Here is a 27,946-nt window from a genome sequence, read left to right on the forward strand (position 1 = left end):
TATTCATTGAGTGATAACATACATTGTTTTAATGCCTGTAAACTCCATGCAGGCAGATATGATGTTGCCTTTCCTTACCAACACCCCATTACACACACACACACACACACACACACACACACACACACACGATATATAGATGACACTAATATTTTGTGAATTAAATAAACAGAACTAAAGTTAATATCCCAAATATATAAGGAACTCATACAACTCAGAAACAAAAACAAACACACACCTGCTTAAAAATTGAACAAAGAACCTGAATAGATGTTTCTCAAAAGAAGATATACCAATAACGAACAGCTATATGAAAAGGTGCTCAACTTCAGAAATGTCAGGGAAATGCAAATTAACACCACAATGAGGTATCACCCCACATCTTGAGAATGGCTATTATGAAAAAGACAAATGCTAATGAGGATGTGGGGAAAGAGAATCCTTGTACACTGTTGGCAGAAATGTAAATTGGTACAGATATTACAGAAAACTGTATGGAGGTTCCTCAAAAAATTAAAAATAGAACTCAGTATTATCCACAGTAGCCATATTATGGAAATAGTCTAAATGTCCATTGATGAATGAATGGACAAAAAAAATTGTAAGAGATATGTTATTTATATATATTAGCTATATACAATAACTTACTAATATTATGTTAGAATAGAGTATTATTTAGCCATAAAAAAGGAAGTCCTGCCATTTGTGATAACATGGATGAAACTTGAAGACATTTTGCTAAGTGAAATAAGCTACCCAGAGAAAGGCAAATAATGCATGATTTCACTTACATGCAGAACCTGAAGTAATCAAACTCTAGAAGCAGAGCAGAATGGTAGTTATTAGGGGATGCAGAGAGGAGGAAATGGGAGAGATGTTGGTCAAGGGGCACAAAGTTTCACTTATGCAAGATAAATAAGTTCTAGAGAGATCTAATGCACAACAATGTGAATATAGTTAACAATATTACATTATATACTTAAAATTTGCTAGGGGAGTAAATATTAAATGTTTTCACCCCCCCTCAAAATGATGGATATGTTAACTAGAATGACTATAGTGAATATTTAACAATACATACATATATCAAATCAACAAGTTGTACACCTTAAATATACACAATAGTTGTCAGTTATAGCACAATAAAGCTGGAGGAAAAAATGTGTGTACCGATACAAAGAAAATTAAAAGATGAATAGTGCAAGGTGCGAATATAGCAACCTAAATGCACAGTTTTAACTGGGGCCCAATTAAACAGCTTAACTACCTACAACAGTTCAAGCAATAGGTAACATTCTTATGTTCATTGAAATCCAACAAGAATCAAGCACCATTTACTATCAAGCAACATATTACAATAGGGAATATGTCTGCAGAATAAAAACACATTAAGAATAAAAATAGAAAAATAATGATAGAACAAAGAGCTCCAAACAGCATTCTATTTAAAGATTGAAAGACTTAGGTTATCCTTGATGGGAAAATTACAATTTTTGTTTTCTTCTGGTCCAGTTGAAGAAATAGAATTGGGGATGATAACAATCTTGTCTCCCAAGTTTACCTGGGATGTTTAGTGACAATCCTACACAACATGTAGGATTAATTAAGGTCTGTCCAGGAAGAAGGAGCTCCAACAGGGTGCAAAACCAGCATTTGGAGGCCATGGGTTATGCAAGAGGAACATGATGATTTCATCCTGATAGGAAGAGGTTACAGGTTCCCATTGCTAGTGACAGACAGACAGCATTTGGATTTCTCTTTGGATAGATTTTCCCTGTTTTTCATCAGCCGGTAACAAGAATATATGCCTGGTGGAAGGGGGTGGTAGGGGGATGCTTCTAAGGCATCTCCCCATGTAGGACCTTGAAGCCTTCCAAACCATTCCCCCACACTACTGTCAACATGATTTAGCAAAAACGTGAATCCTGTGATATCATTATTTCCCTAAAGCTTTTTAGCATCATCTCCTTGTTCTTGGAATAAAGCTCCAAATCCTTATCAAAGCTTATAGGGCTTCATCTTTCTCATCACATGAAACACGCTCTCCCTTTTGAGTCCTCATTATACAGGTGTCCCCACTCTGCAATGTGTCATAGTGCTTCTTCCCTAGGACCTTCTTCCCATGTTCTTATTCAAACTTACTCTTCTTGTAAGTTTTCAGGTGGAATAGTTTTTATAATTAAAATACTCAGAAGGAGGGAGAAAGGAAAAGAGAAAGGAAGAGGGGGAGGGAAGAGAAAGACAGACAGACAGACAGACAGACACAGACATGGAACCATGAGTATACGAAAAAAGAACTGTCATCATTCCACCCCATGGCCACATCTTCTAGGATTATTTAACCTCATTAGTCCTCCCTTTCATGATGTCTTGGCCTTAGTACTTTAAGAGAACACTTTGAGAGATTTTCCAGTATATAAAGAAAATTGTATGTTCTTTTGATCATACATATGCATAGTACATACATGTGTTAATTCAGATGCCTTATTTTACTTGTAGCATATTATTTTCTTTATATATATACATACATATTTTCTTTATATATATATATATATATATATATATATATATATATATAAAACTTGTAAGTATATAAAACTTGTATATGAGTATATATATATATATAACTTGTAAATCGTTTTATCCCTAATACAAAAATTATATTCACTACAAAAAAAAAGCCAGGTTTCTTTAAAAAAAGGTTTTTTTATGTTTTATTTTATATTTGAGTGAGAGAGAGAGAGAGAAGGGGAGGGGCAGAGAGATGGAGACAGAGTCTGAAGCAGGCTCCAGGCTCTAAGCCGTCAGCACAGAGCCTGATGCAGGGCTCGAACTCACGAACAGTGAGATCATGACCTGAGCTGAAGTTGGACACTTAACCAACTGAGCCACCCAAGCACTCCAAAAAAAAAAAAAAAGCCATTTTTCAATGGAGACACATCAAAGCCATAGGGAACTCCTTGGCAAGGCTTATTAAAGTTATCACAGCTTACCTTTTTAAAAAAAATTCTTCCTTATTCTTACAATGTTTATTTTTTATTTTCTCTTCTAATTTCTTTTTCACCCATACTTTTCTTTCCTCTCTATATATGGTAAAACTCATGAACAGTTGAAGTAAATTAAACTTACAAAGGCTCTCTCAGCTCAGCAAGACAGCTTAACAGTGGTGTTAATAGATGCTAGAAAGCACAAATCATTAATCTGTGAGAAACGAGAAGTAAGACAATGTTTACGGAAGATGGGCTTTTTTTACTGCATGGTCCCACTAAACATGTCCTCACTCCCCAGCCATATCACTACAGAGATAAGATTTGTCATCTGTGGATACCAAAAACAGTGGATACAGTCCCAGGACTGTATAGATGCTTCATCTTTCTCTGTGCCTCTGTGTTGTTTATCAAAAAGCATGGAGACAAGGGACTTCAAAGGGAATTCCTTCCTCAGATCAGCTCAGTGGGAGGCTGAGGGGGACAAGAAACAAGATCTTGATTGGTATTTATTGAGTGCCAAATGTTTCCTCAACACTGTACAATACACAGGGAAAGACATGGTCCATGCCCCATGGGGTTACCATCTAAATAGGACTGATGAGGTGAGGCATAATTGGCTGAATTCTTACCCTGTGTTGATGACTTCTCTATGGGAACCCAAATCGTCCTCCGTGGAGACTGGTGCTATTCACCAAACCTTAACAAGCACGTTATGTCCTCTGAGAGCCTGGCACAGTCAGCCCCATCAGGAGGGAGAGCTCAGTGTTTGTCTAACTGCCTCTCATTCAGTCTCCTTCCTCAGACAGTCTACAATGGCCTCGGCAGCAGTGGGAAGTCAATAGAAGGCTTTGTGGATGATCCAGGAGAATCAGGAAGACCCTTATCCTGGAGACAAAAGCTCAGCCTAATACTTCTAGAATTGCTCTCCTGGCTGCCATTTTTAACATATCGCTTCGACGGTTACAGCCCCCCACTTGCTCTCCTGTTTCGTCTTACATTCAGTGGAGACCTCTGAATTCTGCCACAGATTGGATACTATCCTCTTGATGGCCAGATTATGCCCTCTGGCCAGCCTTGCAGACTCTCATTCTGCATATCCTTACCAAGGGGCCTCACAAGTCTAGGAAAAACTTTCTCTTCTCCCCACAACAACATTGTTCTCCTTTTATATACCTATCCAGAGAAACTAAAACTTAACCCAGTCCATGTCATCTCTGGTCCACCATCTCACAACTTACTTTTATAGTTTTATTCCCTGTGTCTAAATTTTGATCTATTTTTGTTTATTTTTAATTTCCATTTTGTCTCACAAGTATCTATAACTGCAGCTAAGGAATGTATAAATATATAAAATCTTATATAATGTTCTTATGGTAGAATCCAGAAGCTATTTTATTTCCTGAGCACTTCTAAGAGGTCCTTGTGTAGTCCAGAACAAGCTAGTGGTTTTTTAAATCTCTAACTAAGTTCAACTCTAAAATATATTATATTATCTTTTGTGGCTTTTATTAATCTTTAAGTTCAGCTGACACAGAGGCTAAGAACTGTGGGTTAGTGCAGGCCAGGGAGGAGAGAAAGCCCTAGACTATTCCAACCTCATAAATCTTATAGCCTCCAAAGGTGCCTGAACATGGGTCACTTGGTTGCCACAGCTACCAGAAATGTGGCCAGTGAAGCTGTCTTTTGTCTACCAATAGGCTATATGTTTGACTAATCAATATGTTAAGCAATGGACTAGATAGAGCCATAACCAAAAGGCCTACATAGTCAGTAACTGACATAAAATATAAGGGATTCATTCAATCACTCAAAAAATATGTATTGAGAATCAAATTTTTCCAAGCACAATTCCAGGTGCTAGATATTCAATGATGAGCAAAAATCAGATATTATCATTGACTTCTTAAGATGCACAGTAAAGAGGAGAAACCAAAACTAAGCATGCTAAATGCATCTAAAATTGCAACTCTGTTAGAGTCTGTGAGTGAGAAGCACATAGTGTTAGGGGTGTACAACAAAAACTTGAACTTGAACCTTTACAGGATGTCACAGAAGGCTTCCATTTGAAAGTGATGATGGAGCCAGGATCCAACTGCAGAAATGGCTCTAACTAGGCAAGGAGTGGAGGGAGGAACCAGCCATGAAAAGACAGCAATGTCGTGGGCAGAGGTTTCATTGTTCTAAGAAAGAGTGTACTAAGAAGTAGTGACAGTTTTTCTAATTCTGCATACCCCCTTCCTCAAATGGCATGTCCCCTTGTTCCCACTCACCTGGACTCCTTTTATGGCACTTGAATTTCCACCTTGCATTACAGTTCCATATGATTCTTCGGCTACATTCTTCAAGGACAAGTTCTCCATGTTTTTCTTTAAAGCCCCCACAGTACCTGGAAGAGTCCTTGGATACTATTTTCAAGTGAAACAAGTGAAGAAACCAAAAATATAACATTCAAAATTATATTAAATACAAATATTTCTATTTATTTCTTAAAAATGAGAATGGGGCAGACATCTTGAAGACACCTCATATGATATATGAGTCATATATGAATTTGAGTCATAATGAATTTGAGTTGAGGAAATAACTAGAAACCAAAAAGAAACAAGAAGTGAGATAAGAAGGGCATAGGAAGGATGCAACCAACATCCAACCAGGAGGTATTGGGTGATATTGGGATCCTAGTGGTTTGATGTCCTATGAGAGGACTTTGGCCTGGGCAAGTTGAGTTACAATGGAACCCCCTTTAGAAGTATGGAACTTCTGGGGCACCTGGATGGCTCAGTCGGTTAAGCATCTGATTTCTGCTCAAGCCATGATCTCACCATTCCCAAGTTCGAGCCCCGCATCAGGCTCTATGCTGGCAGCTCAGAGCCTGGAGCCTGTTTCAGATTCTGTATCTCCCTCTCTCTCTCTCTGTCCCTCCCCTGCTAGCATTCTGTCTCACTCTCTCTCAAAAATAAATAAATATTAAAAAAATTAAAAAAAAAGAAGTATGGAACTTCTAACAGAATTACTGACAAAGGATGATGACAAAATACTTCTTTATATTGACTTTGATGTAAGAAAGAAAAAAAAAAAGACATTGGGAGGAAAATTGCAAATCATAGGTATGCCCTCAAAGACTTACTGCTGTTTGGTCTAGAAAACCATGCCAAAAAGCAACTTCATATGGACACCTCCAGTTGCTAGGCAGAAAGAAGTGCACATTCTCGATGAAAGAGTTTGTCTGTAACTTCTTAGACCTGAACAGAATTCTGTGGATTAAATTCACACAGATATGTATTAACTAAAAACTTAAAAATTCATAAGAAAACAACTTACCATGAATAGAAAAAGAAATCATGAAAATAGACCCCTGGGATTCCAAATAGTGTAATTATCAGATCCAGAATATAGGGCAACTATGCTTGAAATGTTTAAAGAAATAAATATCAGATGGAATTTAAAATATGAATAAGAAACAAAAGAGTGTAAAAATATAACAAGGAATATTTGAAAAATAACTTTTCTAAAAATGATGAATTTCAACACTGTAGTTAAAACCTTAACATAGAGTTTAAATAAAAGCATGTACACAGTGGAAGAAATACGTAAGTGAAATACATATCTAAAGAAACTAGAGAATGCAACATAGAAAGGTAGAGACATAAAATATGTGAAGGAGAGACAAAGAACGATGGAGGAAAGTATTTTTGAAAAACTAACATGCCTTCAATCAGAATTCTAAAAGGAGAGAATAGTAGTAATGAGAGAGGTAATACTGGAAGGGATCATATTTTAAGAATTGATGATGACTTAGAAAATCAGAACAGGATTCACAAAAACACCAACAGAAGACATAAATAAAAATCTACTTCTAGACTCTTCTTAATAAGTCTGCATAATGCCATCAATGAAGGAATTACTTTTAAAGCAACCAGAAAGAAAAAAAAAGGTGATTGCTTATTATAAAAAAGAAATTAAACAGCAGGATTCTCAGTGACAACAATGGAAATGCTGAGACAAAATATCCATAAATTTAACACTGTATACCAGCTAAGTCATTGTTTTTGCAGGCAGAAAAAAGGAAATGAGAGATTATTATAGTATGAAGAACGTACTACCAAGATGAAGGCAAAATGAATCTCAATAAGAATTTTCAAAACATAAAAAATTAATAGCTAATAAAGAAACTGGAAAACATATAAATAAATCTAAACAAACATTGACTACATAAAATAAAATTAACTAAGTCTAATATGAGGATTAAAAATTTGAGATAGAACTAAAATGTTATATATATGTAATGTGTAAGACAGATAAGGTGCCTGGAGTTAAAGCATTCTATGTTCTTGCATTGTTCAGGAGGAGGATGATTCACTCAATGAACAAAACTAATATTAATAAATCTGTTTAGATAAGACGGAAGTTAAATATGCACATTTAATTTTTCAGGTAAACAAAATAATAAAATTAAAGTGTACAACTTCTAAAATTATAAGCATATTTCAAGAAAATTAAGTTAAAAACCCACAATCACCACAACAGTAGGTGTGGAAATGAGGTTTTTTAAGATGCATAAATAAAGCAGAGTATATCAAAAACACAAAATAAGAATAATAGAGATATGTTCAAATACATTGGTGATTAATAAATGTTGATGAACCAAATTCTATGCTCGGAGATCACAGATTTTCAGATAGTATGTAAAATAGCAAAAATTCAACTACATGTTATTTGCAAAGAACAGATCTAAAACTTTAGGATACAAAAACATTGAAAGGAAGTGAAAAAAATATGTCAAGAAACACTAATATTGAGATAGTCCATTTATATTATTATCAGACAAAATAGGAAATAAGGCCAAAAAGCATTATTTGGAATGTAAGGCCAACACTTAATACAAAAAAGTTTAACTCATCAAGTTAAACTCATCAAATGTTTATTTATTTTGAGAGAGAGAGAGAGAGAGAGAGAGACATGCAAGCAGAGGAGGGGCAGAGAGAGACACAGAATCTGAAGCAGGCTCCAGGTTCTGAGCTGTCAGCACAGGGCCTGATACGAGGCTCAAACGTATGAGCCGTGAGATCATCACCTGAGCCAAAGTCAGACACTTAACTGACTGAGCCACCCAGGCACCCCTACATCAAGATGATATTTATCGAGATTTTATGCACAGAATTATATGACTTTAAAATACATAAACCAAAAAACATCCATATTATAAGGAGAGTTTGGTAAACATAGTGTCATAAATCCAAATGCCCTCGGTAAATTTTGTTGATCTAGCAGACAAAAAAAAAGTGTATATGGTTTGTTTGAACATACTGAAAATATGTAGAACTTTATCCCCCTAATTACAGAACACATATACTTCCCAAGCACATGAGACATCCACAGAATTGGTCACACATAATATAAAAAAGCAAATGTCAACATATTTCAAAGAAAACATTTACAGCCCATATTATTTGTCTAAAATGTGCAGTTAGAAACCTATAACAGGGTTGCCTGGGTGGCTCCGTTGGTTGAGTGTCCGACTTGGTTTTAGCTCAGGTCACCATCCCAGGGTCATGGGATGGAGCCATACATTGGGCTCCTTGCTGAGAATGGAATCTGCTTAAAATTCCCTCTTTCTCCCTCTGCTCCTCTCCCCAGCTCGCGCTCACTCACTCGTGCTTTCTCTCTCTCTTTCTAAATAAAAAAAAGAAAGAAGTCTTTAACAGTAATAATAGTAAAAATTAAACTATGCATTTGGAAAAGTAAGCTTTAAATAACACATACGAGGGGTTCCTGGATGGCTTAGTTGGTTAAGCATCCGACTCTTGATTTCGGGTCAGGTCATTATCTCATGGTTCTTGAGATGAGCCCCATGAGGGCCTCTGCACTGGCAGCTCAGAGCCTGCATGGGATTCTCTCTTCCCCCTCTGTTCCTGCCCCTCCCCCATTCACTCGTGTGTGTGTGTGTGTGTGTGTGTGTGTGTGTGTGTGCGCGCGCGCGCATGCTCTCTTTCTTCAAAATAAATAAATAAACATGAAAAAAGCAACAAATAACACATATGACAGTCAAATATCAAAGCAGAGAAACGTCACCACATTACCACTACTTTATAAATGAAGAAACTATATTGCAGAAATATAAGGAAGTTGCCAAAGGTTGTACAGTCAGAAAGTTGCAATGTTGGGTGTTGAACTTATAGGATCTGACTGCAGACATTTTACCCGTTCACTGAGCTTTTATCATCATTCATTCTGAAATGAATTCAGATTTACCCATTGTGTTTTCTTCCCTAACCCAGTGGTTATTTAGAAGTGCGTGTGTGTGTGTGTGTGTGTGTGTGTGTGTGTGTGTGTGTGTGGGGGGGGGGGGGGTGGGGGCTTGTGTGTTTGTTTTTTGCTTTTTGTTTGTTCGGTTGCTTTGTTGAAATGTAGAAATATTTGAGGATATTTTTAGATTCCATATTGATTTTTAAATTAATTCTATTTGGTAAAAAAAAATACCCTGTGAGATTTCAGTCTTTCAAAATGTACTGAGAGTCATTTATGGCCCTGCATGTGGTGTATTTTGGTGAATTTTCACGTGCATTTGCAAAGGATTTATAGTAGTTGGAGCAAGTTGTTCCTTGTAAATCCCGATTAGGTATAGGTGGGTTGGTAGTGTTGTTCCAAACTTCTTTATCATCCCTAATTTTTTTCTACTTGTTCTATCAATTTATGAGAAATGGTTCTCAAAATTCCCAACTATGTGCTTTTTGTCTTTTCTCCCTTTAATTCTGTCACTGTTTGCTTTATGCACTTAGAATCTCTGTTACTAGGTGCACACACATTTAGGTATATGCATATTCAGGATTGAATTTTTGATAGCATTTCATTTTTTTAAGTTGATTTTTAATTTTTAACTATACTTTGGATTAGTTTTAGTGGTTGCTGTTGAGACTATAGCATGCATCTGTTTATTATCACAATTTACTTAGAATTAATACTATAGTACTTTCTGTTGTTACACATAATTCTGCTTAACCACCCTTTCATTTATACTACTGTTGCTATATATTCTACTTTATATGTATTATAAACCCAATACAATTTTATTATTTTCCTTTAAACAGTCAACTTCCAGGTCGCCTGGGTGGCTCAGTTGGTTAAGCAACCAACTTCAGCTCAGGTCATGAGCTTGTGGTTCACGAGTTCAAGTCCTATGTCTGGCTCTGTGCTGACAGCTCAGAGCTTGAAGCCTGCTTCAGATTATATGTGTCTCTCTCTCTTTGCCCCTACCCCGCTTGTGCTTGGTCTCTCTCTCTCTCTCAAAAATAAATAAACATTAAAAAATTTTAACAGTCAATTTCCTTTTAAAGAAGTTGACAGACAAAAATATATATGCTTCTTCATTTTTACGTCGCCATGGGTCCTGATGCTCTTCATTCTTACCCACAGATTCAAGTTTTTATCTAAGACCATTTTCCTTCAGACTGAATAACTTCCTCCCAGAGCAGGTTTGATGGTGATGAACTATTATCATAACTCTTTGTTTACATGAAAAGGTCTTTGATGGTACCTGATTAATTAATAGTCTTCAGCAGGCTTTCTTACCTTTACAACAATGTTAATGACTAGTCCAATAGTCAGCATTCTCAAAAGTATTGTGGAAACAAATTTATTTTCATGATTTCCAATTAATTGCATTATATGGCATTATATGTGCCCTCTGTTTTTTGTTATATATGCTATATGTGCCTTCTGCCTGATCTATCAAATAGCTAAAGAAACATTTTAAATTTCACATGCTTTCTAATTTTTCTATGTTTAGTATAGTAGACTTCAGTTTTTTAACAGTTAATGCATACAATAGCTATATTTGAATACCTGAAAGGCTGTCAAAGGAAGAGAAATTATACTTATTTTCTTATAGTGAAATATCTTTCTAACTCTTAGAATATCCAAAGATGGAATGGATTGCCTAGGAAGATTCTGAGATTACCATCTTTATATGTTGCTTAACATAGCCCTGAAACATTTGGAAAGTGTCCAAACATGATAATACATTCTAAATAAAACTTGGGAAAGCATTGGATTACCAGTTTTAAAGTTCTTACTGTAATAATTTGTGATTACATGACATAGCACTTGATATATCATTTAATATACTCTGAAAAGGTATGAATTTGAAAAATATGTGATTTATTTGTACTTTAAACACTTATGTAACAATTCAAAGCCAAAGCAATTAAAATATCTGCAATACTAAAAAAAAAAAGAGAGAGAAAGGAAAGGAAAGGTCTTTATATTGCGTTAATTGTTGAAGAATATTGTTATTGGAAAGTGAAATGTAAGCTGACAGATTGTTTTTGCTATTCTTTCAAGTCTTGAAAATATGTTTCCATTGACTTCTGGCTTCTGTTATTTCTGATGAGAAGTCAACTATATGTGTGAATGTTCCCCTCTGTAAGCTGGTGATTAATAATCCACTTGTAACTAGAATACAAGCAAAGTAGAAGGATGTGACATTGGTGACTGGGAATGTGTGATTTTGTAAAGGTTTATGGAAAGAGTGAAAGATAGCCAAGTCCTTATCCTCTGTCATTCCATCACCTATAGCCAATAGAAAATGCCCCAAATACAAGCATCAAGAAGTCAACATAGAGGCATATTATTCAGAGTAATGGAAATGAATAGATAAATTAACCAAATGTAGAAGTATTGCCTCTGATTAGAGAAAAATGGAGTGTGGTCAGAAATAACTTAATTTCATAATAAGCCCCATAGAAATAAATTCTTTTAAACAGATTCCTCTAAATCTTTAGTTAATATCACAACTATATTTTAATGACTTATGCCTTTTTAGTCAATCTCTGTCCCCCCAAATACAGTTCCTATTAACCATGAATCTCTTTTCCTATAATTTTGCCTTTTCTAAAATGTTATATAAATGGCATTATAGAGCATGTAGCCTTTTAATTCTGGTTTCTTTCACTGATATAATGCTTTTGAGATTCATTCTTATATATATTGTATATACCACCAGTTTTTTTCCTTCTTACTGTGGAGTCATATTCTATTGTATGAATGCACCATAATTTGTTTCTATTCTCCAGCTGATGAACATTTAAGTTATTTCCAGTTTGGGTGACTATGAATAAAGCTGCTGTAAATATTTACATATAGATTTTAGTGTGGGTGTTGCTATAATCTAGCTTGGGTCAATATCTAGGAATGCAATTTCTGAGTCATATAGTTAGTATATATTTAACTTGAAAAGGCACTGAAAAATTAGTTTCCAAAGCAGCCGTGCCATTTTGTATTTTCACCAGCAGTGGGTGAGAGTTCCCGTTGCTCTGAATCCTTCACTTTACTTGTTTTTGTTTTTAGTATTCTAAGTGGTGTGTCTTTGATTTTCTCAGCAATGCTCGACAGTTCCTAGCATGCAAATCCTTCACATTAGTTGTCAGATTTATCATCACATATTTCCTGTTTTCAGGAATTATTGAAAATGATGTTGTTTTTCCTTCAATCTCCAGTTGTCCAAGGCTAGTACATAAAAATACGACTTAATTTTGTACACTGACCTTGTTTCTACAGCATGACCAAACTCACTTCTATATTCTTTTAGGGATTCTTTGAGATATTCTCTGTGGACAATCATGTTATCTGTATTTTTTTTAAGTTTATTTATTTTGAGAGAGAGAGAGAGAATGCACACAAGAGTGGCAGAGGGAAAGGGAGAGAGAGAATCCCAAGCAGGCTCCACACCGCCAACTCAGAGCCTGATGAGGGGCTCAAACTCACAAACTGAGATCATGACCTGAGGTGAAATCAAGAGTCAGATGCTTAACCGACTGAGCCACCCAGGCACCCCTCATGTTATTTGTATTTTTTTAAAAAAAGGTTTTATCTGTTTCCAATCTGCATATCTTTCATTTTCTTTCTTGCCTGATGCTGTACAAAACTTAGAGTGTTTTAATTTAATCTAAATGTGCAAATCCAAGTCACCTCACCTCAGACCTTATGGAGCACCTCATATGCCTATTATTTCTCCCACTGACACTGTATTTTGAGTGTAAATACGTTTGTGTAATTAGACTCCCAGGTTTCATCATCTCTTCCAGTAGATATGACTGCAAGGTTAGATTTTTGGACTAGGACACAGTGTGTTTGCCAGAGCTGGGTTGGGATTTCAGAGGCTGGGCAACCCGTGTTTGCCTTTCCCTTCCACTGATAAGGAGAATTGAGATTACCATAGGTGATTATTAGAGGGTATTGTTTTTAAAACTTTATCATAAACTTAACATGTCTAGAATTGAACTCTTTATTGCACACACACATACACACAGAGTCATATTTCTTATCGTAGAAAATAGCATCACCCAGTTGCCCAAACCAAAAACCTAAAAGATAACCTTACTTTTTCCTTTCCCCCTTTTATGTATGCACACTCCCAATAAATCTTACTGATGCTACCTTTCCATCACTCCTGATACCATCTGTTACATAGATGGTCTGGAGATGTCCTCTGTGTATGAGCCTAAAATGTCCCACATTGTTTCCTTCTACACAGCAGGCTGGGACCATTACCGCACAGCCTATTAGGGCCAAACTCAAATTGTCACACATCCAATTGCTTTAAATATAGTGCAAACACCAGCTTTTAGCCATTTAGAGCCTACCTCCTTCACATACTTCATTAAACTACACCTAACACAACTAATCATAAATAAGATAAACCCAATAACTTAAAAAAAAAAAAAAAAAAAAAAAAAGGCCCCAGACTGGGGCTGCCCTCTGGAGCTTTCTGAACTAGAAACTCCCTTCTTGGTCTTGAGTAATATCACCTAGACATGCAAGCCTCTTATTTCCCCTCCTCTCTCCCCTACTTGATATTGGATAGACATGGACTGCTTGACTCAGAAGGGTTTTTTTTCCAGTTCTCATCTATTCCCCAAGGTCTCCTGGTAGGATTAGCTTTCTTCATGCTGATTTCAGTTTTATAATGTCAGCTTCACAAAACCCTGATACTACTGTACTTTCAACTAGTTCCTGGCTTTATTATGCCAATGGAGTAAAATAAATAAATGAATAAATAAGCCTCAAGATACACATGACCTATCAAATTTAAAATAACTAGATGATAAGTTTAACTTTAAAATCTCAACTACTACATGCTAATTTTTCTTTTACAACCTATCTCAAAAATATACAACCTCTGCGTATCATGCAGTAAGAAGCCAGTAGTAAGACTTTTAAATGAGATTATTTCTTTAAGTAATGGAAAGAACAAGTGACTGCTGAGCCCAATTTTGTCCTGAAAGCACAGATTCTAGAGTGGCCCATCAGATACCTTTTGCTCACTCTCTCTCCACACACATAGAATATGTTTTATACATGCATTATATGTTTTCTGTGTGTGTGCATTCACGTGTCATTGTGTATGCACATTTAATAAAAAATAATTCAGAGCCTTTCTCTCAAATTCAGTTTCTTGAACTTTTATCATTTGTACTCTGAATCCATGTGAATGGGATGGGTTACCTTAGACCACCCCAGCTACTTGTGGAGGGGAGAGGAGTGTGTTGCTACATTTAGTTCATTTTAGTAGCTGCTCTGCTTTCCCCCGAGAGCTGCCCCCCAGAGTCACCCTGCAGGGATGGCAGAACCATCTGTTTTGCATTTCACTCTGCTCATAGCACAGTGTTCTATTTCAGCTTTCTGTGCACTGGATCCGACTGATGACATTTGAGGTGGCTTCGACCCATAGTGATGAGGATCGCAGAAGATGATGGGCTCGTTAAGCACATCTCATTTTAGACAAACTGCAAGTGGCATTTTGTTTATATGGTTCATTTCGCCAACAAATTAGATTTCAAACTGATTGCTTTCCAAAATGGCTTTGTTCATCAATTCTAAGACCAGGCAATTACAATCAGAATCCTAGTAATTAATGGTCTCCTATATTAAAAATGTTTTTTAAACAGCAAGGCACTCATGAATTTCAACAGAATGTAAAATCTATTCTTGCTCTTTTAATCCTCTCAAGCACTGTACAGTGTAGAAATGAAGTAAAGGTCTTTGCACAACTTTACTGAGTAAAAAAGAAGATAGGACACCCTCAAAACAAAGGCATATAAGTCACTCAGGTCTCTTTATCATGAAGCAACTAAAGGCCCAGAAGAATAAGAATAAAAAGTTTAACATCCTGGACCACTGGGAACAATGGTATTGAATTGTGATTGAATATTATTTGAGTCATTTTACTCAAAATACAATTTCTAGTCTGTGGCATTTTCATTTATTTGAATTCGTGCTCAAGGTGTGTAATTTAGTAGCATTACCTCTCATTCTTCAAGTTTATTTTGAAAAGTAAGATTATTTATGTTGCATTTCTGAAATCAAATTAGGAAATGAAGAAGTGTAATAGAGAACATCCATGAGGTTTTCTTAAACTTTCGTTGGCCAACGTGTATAGTAAATAGCTACAGCTTTTTACTGCCAGGAATGGCACAGATTCCTCGTAGAATCATTGTCCAGTTCAAATCTTACCTACAACACTAAAATCCTGATGATTTTGGATAATTTTCACAATCTTTTTGTTGTAAAATAAAACATAAGTTCAGATAACCATGTAAATAAAATGTATAGCTTAATTACTATTACATGGAAACCACCCAGGACAAGAAATAGTTGCTTCCTATTTGAAAAGCCCCTTTCATGGGCCCCATCCCCATCATATCCTCTTCTTCTCATCCTCCCAACTAACTATTATCCTGGCTTTTCTAGTAATTACTTCCCTATATTTTAAAAAATAGCTAAATCATCCAAATGGACATCCCTAGTCTTGGGATTCAGCCATTTATCCAAGATTTGGAAAAGTTATTTCACGTCTCCAAATTCTAAACTTATACTGGGAATCTGTAAAACTCAGATCATTTAGCTCCCAGGTGTGTCTATATATGTATGGACCTAGCTCAGCACAGAGAAGGTGCTCATCCGTGCTTTCCTTTATCCCTGCTCTCTTACTAGAAAGGCAAAATGGCTTGCAGAGAAGACAGCAAGGACAAAGGTCAGCCTCCAAAGAAAAAGGAAAATCCATGAAAGTCTTGCATAAAAGAGCAACACAGTGAATTCAATATTGATTGGCACATTTTGAAGGAAGAATCATGAAAATCCTCATCAATCTAGCAAGTCGTGAAAATATCAATTCAGAAATGAAAGACTTTTCACTCTGGCACATGTTCTCTTAGACCCCCAGGCTCCTGAGGCATGATTTTTATCTCAACTCTTTCTATAACAGATGGTGAGCTCCTTGAAAACTGGGGATTTCTGACTTGGAAAGAATAAATCATCCTTGAACTCAAACCTCTCTCCATATTGTAAAGATGGAGTCATAACATTTAAACAAAGAGTAATTTTCTCAAGGTCGAATCACAGAAACTCAGGATTCCATTTCTGATTTTTCTGACCAACTCAAGTAGTTTCTCTCCAGAAGCACTGTATTCATTCTGTTATTTTTCTGATCTAAAATCTTGCTGTAGTTTCTCAGCCCTACTGAATGAAGTCCAATCATCTTTCTCAGACATTCTTATTAGTGTCTGTCCTCTGACATTCTGATAGGTAAGATCACACTTTCTTCCATTGGTTTGTTTTTCAGAGGGAAAGAATGTTCTAGCAGCCTCCTCTCTGCTTAACAAGAGGAGTTTCTGAGGCAGATTCTTTACTGAGCAGTGTGGTGAGTGTCAAGCTTCAAACAGGAAGCATACTGGGGCTCTGGGTTTAAGGGAGATGCCGGGGTCTACTAGGATGCTGCCGGAACTAGTATTAGTGGAGAAGTCTAGAGGGTTAGCCTTGAGAAAGAGTGGAGAGATGAGGTGGTTAGCATTAGAAAAGAGATCTGGAAGAATCTCTCCATGGTGTCTTCAGAAAACATCCATTTCCTGCTTGTATATTACAGGGGAACAATAATCTCTGAGAGGCATCAAAGAATAGAGTGCTGCCTCAAGAACGACATAAACACAGAGGCTACCCAAGGGAAATCAGGACAATTGTTAACTCTGGACCTTTCACTTCCTTTATTCATACTCTTTGCTGCACAAAAATATTCCTTCCCCTCTGCCTCTACAGATGCTTGTAAGTATGCAAATATAATTCATGAATGCCTATACATCTTTGTAGCCAGCACTGTTCAAACTTCATGCATATTGTCAATTAATTCTCACGATGCCTTCAAATACTTTTATTATTCCCATTTTACAGATGAGGCTCAGCGAGATTAAGTGGTCTCCCCAAGACACACAACTAGTAAGCCATAAAGTGGAAATGTAGACTCAGGCAGCCTGGCTCCAGAGCCCATGCTCTTAACCACCACAGTCTCTTGCCTCTTTGATATCATGGTACATGTCAATCAGTTATCCTTCCACGTGAATATGTTTATCTTCTCAATTTAGTGACAGGCTCCCCAAGAGTAAGTAGTTTGTCTTTTTCTTTGATTACCCTCTACAGATCTTCTTGACCCGACTCTCTTATTGAGGTAAGGAGTTTGCTTGGATTATTAATCCAAATATTTAAAGTTAAAATAACTATTGTAACAAATGAAGCCTGATTTCATATGCCAACATGAAAGCAGAGCTTGTCCGAATGAAGTTAAATAATTTGTCTCAGGACAAAGAACCAGTGTTAAGTGCTAAGAGATTTTTTTTTTTAATCCAAGACTCTACTCTATGGCCCAAATTCCTACCTACCCTGCAACTTTATATTATAAACTTTTCTTAAGCCATCACCCTTCAGACAAGAGAGCAAAATATTACATTACCTGATTAAGGAGGATGATATGTAAGAGGATAAATTTTTACGATTTTAATATTATTTATTCAAAAGTATGTATTGAGTGTTCCTATGAACTACTAAAATGTAGCGTACCTGGCCGCTAGAGATACTTTCCTACATTTATAAGCTCTAGGGAAGTAGAATTTGAAATCGTGTAAAGGAAGACCATGGCTAACAAATGAAAATGTCTGAAAGTGTCAAGAGGTGCTGAAATGTGAATGTGCTCTGTGACGTTATGAATCCCTTAGTGGCAAAGGTTTGAAGCACAGGTATCCAGATAATAATCCTCTGGAAATAATGCCAGTGTGGACTACATGCTTTGGGCAGAGGACTGAGCCACAGTTCCTTTCCATGCCAGCCCTAACAGTTTATAATTTTAATATTTTAACACAATCTAATGCACATAAAGGACATTTAACAAATGCCACTGGACCGTGACAATTAGACACACACACACACACACATCAATAGCACTGTATACATAAAATAATGCTAAGAACGTTATGCATGTCTTAGCAGTGTCATGCATTTAAATTCCTGTCTTCCTGAATGGTTATAGCAATCCTTCCTATAATTTAAATTCAAATTGACAATATTTGAATTTCTTGTTAGAAACAATAATTTTCTGACAAATGATTCTTCATTTGCCTGAATAGCATAAACTCATATATTTCTTTCACCACCAACCAAAATTTATACTTTCTTTCCAAATTAATGTCTCCATTTGTATTCTAAAGACTACCATGTTACACGAGGAAACTAAGTGCTTACCACTTTGAATTGGTTTAATGTCCCTTACCGTTCCCTCTACTGAGCTTTTAAGATTTCTAGAAAGGGAATGCAAATTAAATTGTGTGAGGTAGAGATAAATGCCTCTTTCATTCATAATAAATTGATCTAAAAAGCTTACTGATCATCCAAATGCTACATCTGGACTTGTTGTTATCACATGGAAATTCATTATAGAAAATATACTATGCAGATTAAGATGGCTAATGCAGCGTGTAAACTATAATTTCTGCTATGATTTAGTATTATACTTTCTCATCGAAGGGAAGATTGCCTTGACAGGCATTCCTCAGCTGCCTCATGTTCTTGCATTGAACCCAAAGTATTTGGGACAAATATTTGTAGGAAATACCTACATGGAAAAGCATGTTCATGAGGTCATATTATTTGCCTAATTCCTGAAAAATAAACACTGCTTTGGTCTACAGGACACTCTCTTACCCAGCTACTAAGTGAGACACTAGCCAGAAACTCAGGTTTTTGATGCATGTCAAATGGCTATGTCACTCATGAGCCTCTGACACAGTGTTGTCCAAAAGAAATAAATGTGAGCCACAAATACAGGACACATGTAATTTTTTAATTTGGTAGTGACATTAAAAACAGTAGAAGTAGTATGGAAACCAATATGACAATAAATTATATTAAAAAATAAAATAAAAAATAGAAACAGTAGAAGTAAACAGTTGAGAATAGTGTTAATATATTTTACTTAGCTCCATATATGCAGAATATTTTTATTCAATGTATCATCATAAAAATATTAATGCTACCTTTTACCTACTTTTTTGTAATAAATCTTTGAAATCTGGTATGGATTTACACTAAGAGTACATTTCAGTTTGGACTAGCCACATTTCAAGTGCTCAGAGCCTACCTGTGGCCCACAGCTACTTCAAATCCCAGCTCCCTCATACTTATAAACAAGGGCAGCTCATGGGCCAGACACCACAGCTCTGAGAGCTATGTTTTCCAGATTTCAGTGATCACCAGCTCCTACTTTTCAGCCCTTTTTCTTGTGGCAGATCATGATAACAGGCACCCGCGTCGTCATCATTTCACTCTTGAAAAGTGAGAAGCCATACTCGCAGAATATTGAAGTTTCCAATCGCAGTAACGAGTGGGTGTAAAAGAAGTTTGGATTTTTACTACCTAAATTCTCACACTTCAGGGGGACGGAGCAAGCAGGTCTTCTCAACCTCCCCTAATTTCATGGCTATGGGTGGTCAATCAGTTAGACCAGACCCTGTCGATCCCATCTTTGGTTCCGAGGGTCTTCTTGATTTTCTTTTTTGTTTTTTTTTTTCTTCACCCCACTAACTGGGCCACAGGATCCTAGTGAAGCCCAGCTCTGTACCGCAAAATGCCACCTGCAAATGAGGAAGATTGAAATCTTCGCCCGGCTCTGCTCTTTACGTTCATTCCTCAAATCCTGGTGTCCTTAGACTCAACTGTAAAGAGAAATTTATTCATCAGAGGTCTCCCCGTGGTCCACAGTGATGTATATGGCCCACTGATGTTCTCAGTACAACCTGTAGGGTATTATATAACTTGAATTAGTTGACAATACTTAAAAATCAGGAGACTTCAAAAGAATCAGATTCATCATTTTTGTGTGTGAAGAATTATATCCAGTGATCCTGTGTCCCAATTCTTGCATGGGACCTTAACATTCTAAACTTGTGTCCCAACTCATTCCTTTGATTTGACCCATTGAGAACTCTGGAATCATGTATGTTCCTTGCTGGGTATGCTTGTGTTATTGGATTTGGACTGCTGAGCACTGCCAGGGACAGGGTCAAGCCTTTCCATCTTACTTATCCTGCCCATGGTTCACTGTCAGGCTGTCCCTGCCTCTGTGCTGAGCCCTGACAGCAATGACACTGATGACTTGGCCTGCGATAATTATTCTTCCTTGGTCACCAAAGTGCTCATGAAACAAAGCCATGATTAATCTCTGCTATAGAACTTACTCAAGAATCAATGGCCATGCTGTTATTGAATTATATGTGAAATGAAGCACGAACACAACAAAGAGACATAATTCTTGATCAGAATTATGTACAAAACCTTATTGCGTTGGGCAGTTAATATTCAGCCTGCACCTGGAAATTCAATAATCTAGGCCTGTGCAAATCCTAAAAATCCAGCTTCTTAAACCTCACATTTGGTTCCTAAATCCTCACTTTGCTCCTCTGCCTAACTTGCAGGAAACCTGATTATTGAATTAATATTCCTGTATTTGTCAAACTGCCTACATTAGTTTCCCAGGGCTGCCATAATAAAGTCCCACAAATTGGAGGCTTCAAATGATGAGAATTGATTCTCCCACAGTTCTGGAGGTCAGGAGTCTGAAATCAAGGTGTTAGTAAGGCCATACTCTCTCTAAAAGTTCTACCAGAAATTCCATTTATACCACTTCCAGCTTATATTCTATATTGTTTAAGAGTCTTGCTCTTAGATATTAGAGTAAAAAGACTCTGGTTCAAATCCTTACTTCATTATGTACTAGCTTTGCAAACTTGGAAGGGAGCTTCACCTCTTTGAGCTTTTAGTTTCTTCACTCTGAATTAAGTTGAAAGATGGTAATCACCTCGCAAGGCTGCTGTGAATTTAAATGAGATGATGCATATAAGCCACTTGGAACAGAGCCTAGTACATAGTAAAAGTTCAAAAAAAATTCACAGCCTTCATTATTGGGGACATAATTTTTAGAGCTATCTTTATAAACTTGAATTGTAAGCTCTTTGGAACCGTGCCTGTAATCTGATCTCTATTAACATGCTATGATGCACAGACAAATACTTAATACACCAAAACACTCATTAACTGAAACCCATGTAATTAGAATTAAACCATAGCTATTTTTTAGGAGTCACTGTAAAGAACTTTTGTGCAACTATTATTACCAAATTATTCTCTGTAGTATAGAACTGTAGAACTGTTCTCTGTAGTATAACTATACTGAAAACATCAAAGTCAAAAGTACCAAAAACCTATTAGGCTTGTACATGAGTGCCTCTGGCATTCACTGTACCTTCCTCAATGAAACAACTTTAATTCCCTCTCCTTGGTGAATATATGTCAGGTTGTGTGATTCTTTCTACCTCTAAACTCCACTCCACTTAATATCTTGCCAGATATTCAAAATTTCCCATGTTTCGTGATTTTTGGACTGTGGCTTGTAACCTATTAGGACACAATTAAATCAATTCAATTAGGAGGCAAAGAGTTTTTTTAAAAATAAAATCCAGTAGAATAGGAGGGAATAAAACAGAAAACAAGACAATATATGAGTGGATAAGTTAGGATAAATGGGAATAAATATTGCTTTGTGAAACTTTTGTTTCTGTTTTATACATACATATGCATAAATATGTCTGTGTGTTCTAGTAGGTTATATAAAATGTATCCCTCACTAGCAGTTCAGGCATTTGCTAACAGACAGCCAGTGTAGACATTGTACGTGAGTTCAGGCATATGCTAACAGACAGCCAGTGTAGACATTGTACGTGTATATTCCACACTGTGGCAGATCACATTTTTGGCCTTCCTGGTTTTTTTTCTCTTTTTTCAATTTTCTGTTTTATTTTGAAGGTTTTCAAACCTACAGGAAGAACAGTACAATGCATACCCCATATTCTTTATGTGGACTCATCAATTTTTAGGATTTTGATGCTTTGGCATTTCCTCTGTCTCTAATTACATACTCATTATTGCTATTCTTCTTCTTAATCTTAGTATTATCGTGCTGGGCTACTGAGAGTAAATTATAAGTATCGTGAGCCTTCACCACTAAATACTCGGTGTATTATCTTCTAAGAACAAGGACATTCTCTTACCTAACCACAGTACAATTACCAAATTCAAGAAATCTAATATTAAAAATAAAATGCTATTATCTAACATACAGCATCAAGTTTTGCCAATGTCCCCAATAATGTCTTTTTTTTAGGAACTTTCATTTTTTGTGGGGGTGGGGGGTTCAAGATCCAACCCAGGATTATGCTCACATTTAGTTGTCTGGTCTTTTTTTTTATCTCCTTTAATTCTAGAACAGTTCCTCAGGGCTCAGTGTGCCATATCCCTTTCTGCTGCCACACGTACTTTCATCTAATGGTTTTGATGATTCTTCCTGATCAATTATGGCTCTGGTGGAAAGTTAGTTTTTATACATTCAAAGAATAGAATATATGTACACATGACACATATGTGTCATGTGATTTATGTGCTTTACATCTAATCTTTGCAATAGCTGTGAAAAGCAATCTCCATTAAATAATAAAAAAAAACAGGATCTCTCTAAATTTAACCCAGGGTCATGTAGGTTGGTATATCGTAGAGCTAGTATTTGAATCCAGAGCACTTTCCAGTATATCATCCTGCGTCTGATAGGCATTGATTTAAACTGATTTTGTCTGATGTTAGTAAGTTGCCCCACTCTCCTTTGGTTACTATTTCCACAGAATATCCTTATTCAAAATCCTTCCACTTTCCATCTATTTGTACCTTCGGACCTAAAGTGAGTCTCTTATAGACAGAATGGAGTTGGATCATGTGTTGTTGGTGTTTAAATTTATTCTGCCAATCTCTGTGTTTTTATTTCTCGGAGTTTAAAAACACGGAGAGTTTATTCTATTCACATTTAAAGCAACTACTGAACTGAGAACAAACTGAGGGTTGATGGGGGGTGGGAGGGAGGGCAGGGTGGGTGATGGGTATTGAGGAGGGCACCTTTTGGGATGAGCACTGGGTGTTGTATGGAAACCAATTTGACAGTAAATTTCATATATTAAAAAATAAAAAAAATAAATAAAATAAAGCAACTACTGATAAGAAGGCATTTATTTCTATCATATTGCTATTTGTTTTCTATATGCCAACGGGGGCTTTTAGTCCTCATTTCCTTTTTGCTGTCTTCTTTTGTGTTTAGCTGAGTTTTTGCATGAAGTGGTTAAATTTCTTTTTCACTTCCTTTTGTATCTATCCTTCCTTTATTTTATTTTTGGTTCCCCATGGGGATTACACTCGACATCCTGAAATTAGAACACTCTAATTTGAACCTATACTAGCTTAACTTCAACAACATACAAAAATTCTGCTTCATTAACAGCTGTGTCTCTATCTTTTTCAGTTCTTAATATCACAAAATGCCATCTTTATCAGTGTGGCCAAAAACATACACTAATAACTTTTAATGCACTATTCTCTTATGGAGAAAACAGGGACACCTGTGTGGCTCAGTCAGTTAAATGTCCCACTCTTGGTTTCGGCTCAAGTCATGATCCCACGGTTCGTGAGTTCAAGTCCCAGTTGGGGTCTGTGCTGACAGTGCAGATCTGCTTGGGATTTTCTCTCTCCCACTCTTCCTACCCCTCCCCAGCTCTCTCTATCTCTCTCTGTCTCTCTCTCAAAAAAAAATACATAAACTTAAAAAATATGTAGAAAACAAAATGTGGAGTGACAAACTGAAGTTATAATAATACTAGCTTGCAGGCTAATGATTTTCTTTGATGTTTTGGTCCCTTACACACAAAACAAAAAGTGGAGTTACTCACCATTGTTAAAATACAAGATTTTATAACTGCCCATGTACTTAACTTCACTCTGCTCTTTATTTCTTCTTTGACTCCAGTTTACTGTCCAGTGTCCTTTCCTCTCAATCTACACAACACCCTTCAGCATTTTCTGATGTCAGGTCTAGTGACAGTGAATTCTCTCAGCTTTTGTTTACCTGGGAATGTCCTTAATTTCTCCCTTACTTTTAGAGGACAACTTTGTTGGATTCAGGATTCTTGGTGGACAGTTTTTCCTATAGTAGTTTGAGTATATCAGCCTTGTGATTTTTTTGTTGAAAACAGAACATTTGAATCTAATAATGTGGTTAATTCTGGAATCAGATTCTCCCTCTTCCCCAGGGTTTGCTGGGTTTGGTGTGTATGTTTTGTTTTGTTTTGTTTGTTTGTTTATTATTATGGCTTCTCTGCACTGCATATCCATCTTGAGGTGTAAAACTTAAGGTCTTTTCAGAGCCTGTGCCTTCCCTTAGGTATATGTGGTCACTTTCTACTTTCCCCCATATACAGAATTGCTTAGTCTTCAGTGTCTGACTCCGAAAAGGGGAAAAGAGAAAAATGAAGGACCAGGAGTAGGGAGGTCCCGGCCTTTTACATTCCATGGAAGTCACTTCAGCCAGAGAGGGGCCTGCAACAATGGGTCAGGTGCAAAATCATGGCCACCACCCTGTCTTCACCTCTGTCATCAGGAGCAGCAACAAATGATCAGAGCACAAGTCCTGGATATTTGGAAGACAGTGTTCTTTCCACACACCCTGGCTCCTGAAAACTGCTGCAAGCTGTTCCAGGAACAACTGCACAGCTGCCTGCCACATGGCTGGATTTGGGGAATGGGTAGCAACTACTGTTCTAACAGCTGAAATTGACTGAAATTAATCACAATTTACTGTTCAAGTCTTCCCCTGGAAGTTGCAAGCCTTCAACAGACTCCCGAATTCCAAAATAGTTCTGTTAGACAGATCCTGCCAAGGCAATTGTTGTCTACATGGGGAGCCAGATTCCTGGTGCTTTCTAATCTGCCATCTTCCCAGAATTCTCCTCTTCTCAATTCTTCACTCTTCCCTATATTCATGTCCTTTGTAATGTTACTTTACAATACCTCCCACTGAAGAGATGGAATATATTTCCACATTAATTTGGATTAGGCATTTGACTTCATTTGAGGATTCAAATAAGTCAGAAAGTGTGGTGTGCTAATTTTGAGTCTAAGATCTTAAGAAAAGTGTGAGTTTCTAAGGCATTCTTTTGAGCATCTGCTATCTCCATAAGAACATTTCCAGGCTGGTCCCAGGAAGGAGATGAGAAAGATGTGATACAAAGCTCTGTTCTGTAATTGGGGCCAGCCATGATCAGCTACCTATCTCCTGATGTGTTCCTGAATACAGCCAAGATCATCAGAGCCTCTCAGCCAAGCCTATCCTATGCCAGTCATTCTCCACTCAACCCACAAACTTGTGAGCTAAATAAAAACTTGTTATTCTATAGTATTAAGGTTTTGTGGCTACTTATAAAGACAGTATTACTGCAGCATAAATAATAAACGCACAAACAGCCCCCAAAGAATTGTTGTGCCTTTGCTTTCCAACATTCACAACTTATTATACCCTTTTCCTTTGTTTCTCCACTGCTGGTGTTTTCCCCAAGAATTCTTCTTGCAGACCTAAACACTTGTTTCACTGTGTTTCCATAACACCAATCACATAACCACGTTTTCAAGGACAATGCATTGCAATTTTATCTGTTCTCCTCCACCTCTCTCCGTACTGTTATTGCTTCCCTCGACTCCCACACTAGATTATGACCCACTCCTAGTGGAGAATTAATGTGGTACAGTGGTTAATAGCACAGGTTTTGAATGGAGACAGGCCCTGGTTATATGCCTTTTCGAGCTGTGGGAAACAGAGCATGTGTATTAATCTCGTCGAGCCTCTTATCTACAATGCACATAGTATAATCAGCTTCTAATTTACGTGGTTTTTGTGAATACCAAATGAGATAGGATGGATAAAGAGTCCAGACCATGACTGACATTTAATAAATTATTAATAGCATTTACTTATCTTTATAATCATAGGATTTAGCATATTGACTGTAGAACCATAAAAATGTTCAATATATTGAACCAAAAGTTGGTAAATTTAGAAAACAGGGAGAATAAGCCACATGTCATCAGGATTCAGATACAAAAAAAATTAAGATAAATTCATAAGAACATAATCCCAAGGCATTCTAGGGTAAAATAGAATCAGAATAGATTTTTAGGTTTTGATTTTGGATATAATTTAAAGTTTTTACTTTTTGAAAAATAGTAATTTTTCTTTTGTTGTGTTTCTTTTTTCCTTTTTTCCTAACATCCAAGAAAGATGAAGATCCAGGAAAAGCAAAAATCAGTTGACAAAGATTTAACTTTTTACTTAGAATATTATGTATTAATTTTTTCAAAAGAGTAAAATTAAATTAGGAGGAAAATCTATGTCAATAAAATATTCATTTTTCCCTCTTTTTCTACTTAGTGATTTATGCTTAAACTTTAGAAGAAATATAACATTGAGAAATGCTCTGATAGGGAAAACATGGGCTCTGAAGTCAAAACAAACCTGATGTTGAATCTCAACTTTCTATTTAGTTATTTTGTGTACTGGAGAAAGCTACTCAACCTCTTGAACCTTAGTTTCTTTACCCCTAAATTTTGCATAGAGTTGCTGTAATAATTAAGTTTGACAAAGAATTTAAAGTGCCCCTATAATAGAACGATTGGACCCAATCCTTCACCACTTCCCCCATCTACACTTTTGCCATGTCCTCAGGAAGACTGTGCATCTCTCATGTACTTTTAGCTTGGCTATAACTGGCTTTGGTCAAGACACAGGTGGGTAGATGTGATAAATATTCCATTTCTGAGCCTAGGTCCTCAGTGGACCTAGTACATTTCTTTTTGTGTTCTTGTGCTACTGCCATTGTCATGAGAAGAACATGCCTCAACTAGCTTACTGGTCAAAGGAGAATGAAAGTCACATGAAGTAGAACTGCTCCTATCACTTCACTGATTTGCAGCTTGCAACAGGGCTGCCCAGCAGAGCCCAGCATAGATCAAGAGTACCACCAGCACTGACTAGCAGATGCTTGAGAATAAATGACTAAGTCACTGGTATCAGGATAATTTCTTATGCAGCTGTATTGTTGCAAGAGCTAACCAATACAATTCCCAACACTGTGGCAGACACATACTAAGTGTTTGATAAATATCCGTTCTCTGCTAACATAACAATATGTCATTTGACATTATAATTTACTCTCATTAAACACCAAAGAGAAAAACTCCTTTCATTTTACATGGTTTGTTTTGAAGGCCAATTACTAACACAAATATGTGAAATAAAATACTAAGTAAAAATGTAAAGGTGACAAGCTTGAGATTCTTGGTTTTATCTGGTTAGTCTCAGTGTCCTATTGACCCCTAATCATTATTCTGCTCACTAAACCATTACAGGCTAAAAAAAATAGTATAATAGTATGAACACAGTATGGGATAAATTTAAATCATACCCATACCCATTAAGCGGTGACCACAATACCCATTAAACTGATGATATATAGTTTCAGGGATTTGGATACAAGCTCCCAGTATATTTTACATACACTCTTTAAATCATATCAGTAAGTGAAATATAATGTATTTATTTCCCCACCCAAGTGGAATTTGAACCACAAATGGCAGGTGATAGATTCACATTTCACTAATATAATCCTCCACACAACTCCGTTTTCTCAAAACATAAGCGCCTAACACCTGAAGACTTG

General features: G+C 36.6%; 1 long non-coding RNA gene across 2 annotated transcripts in view; it reads right to left on the reverse strand.

The window, feature by feature from the left end:
• LOC122218583 overlaps positions 1 to 27,946 on the reverse strand; it is a 145,973-nt gene that overhangs the window by 18,418 nt on the left and 99,609 nt on the right. The window contains exon 3 of one of the 2 annotated variants that reach the window (XR_006202017.1): positions 5,261 to 5,395. This is a non-coding gene — a long non-coding RNA (uncharacterized LOC122218583). Of the gene's footprint in view, positions 1 to 5,260; positions 5,396 to 19,290; positions 20,102 to 27,946 lie in introns of those variants that run through there. The other variant, XR_006202016.1, reaches the window with a different exon arrangement.

This window comes from Panthera leo, chromosome B1, assembly GCF_018350215.1.
Source record: "Panthera leo isolate Ple1 chromosome B1, P.leo_Ple1_pat1.1, whole genome shotgun sequence".
Taxonomy (NCBI): Eukaryota; Metazoa; Chordata; class Mammalia; order Carnivora; family Felidae; genus Panthera; species Panthera leo.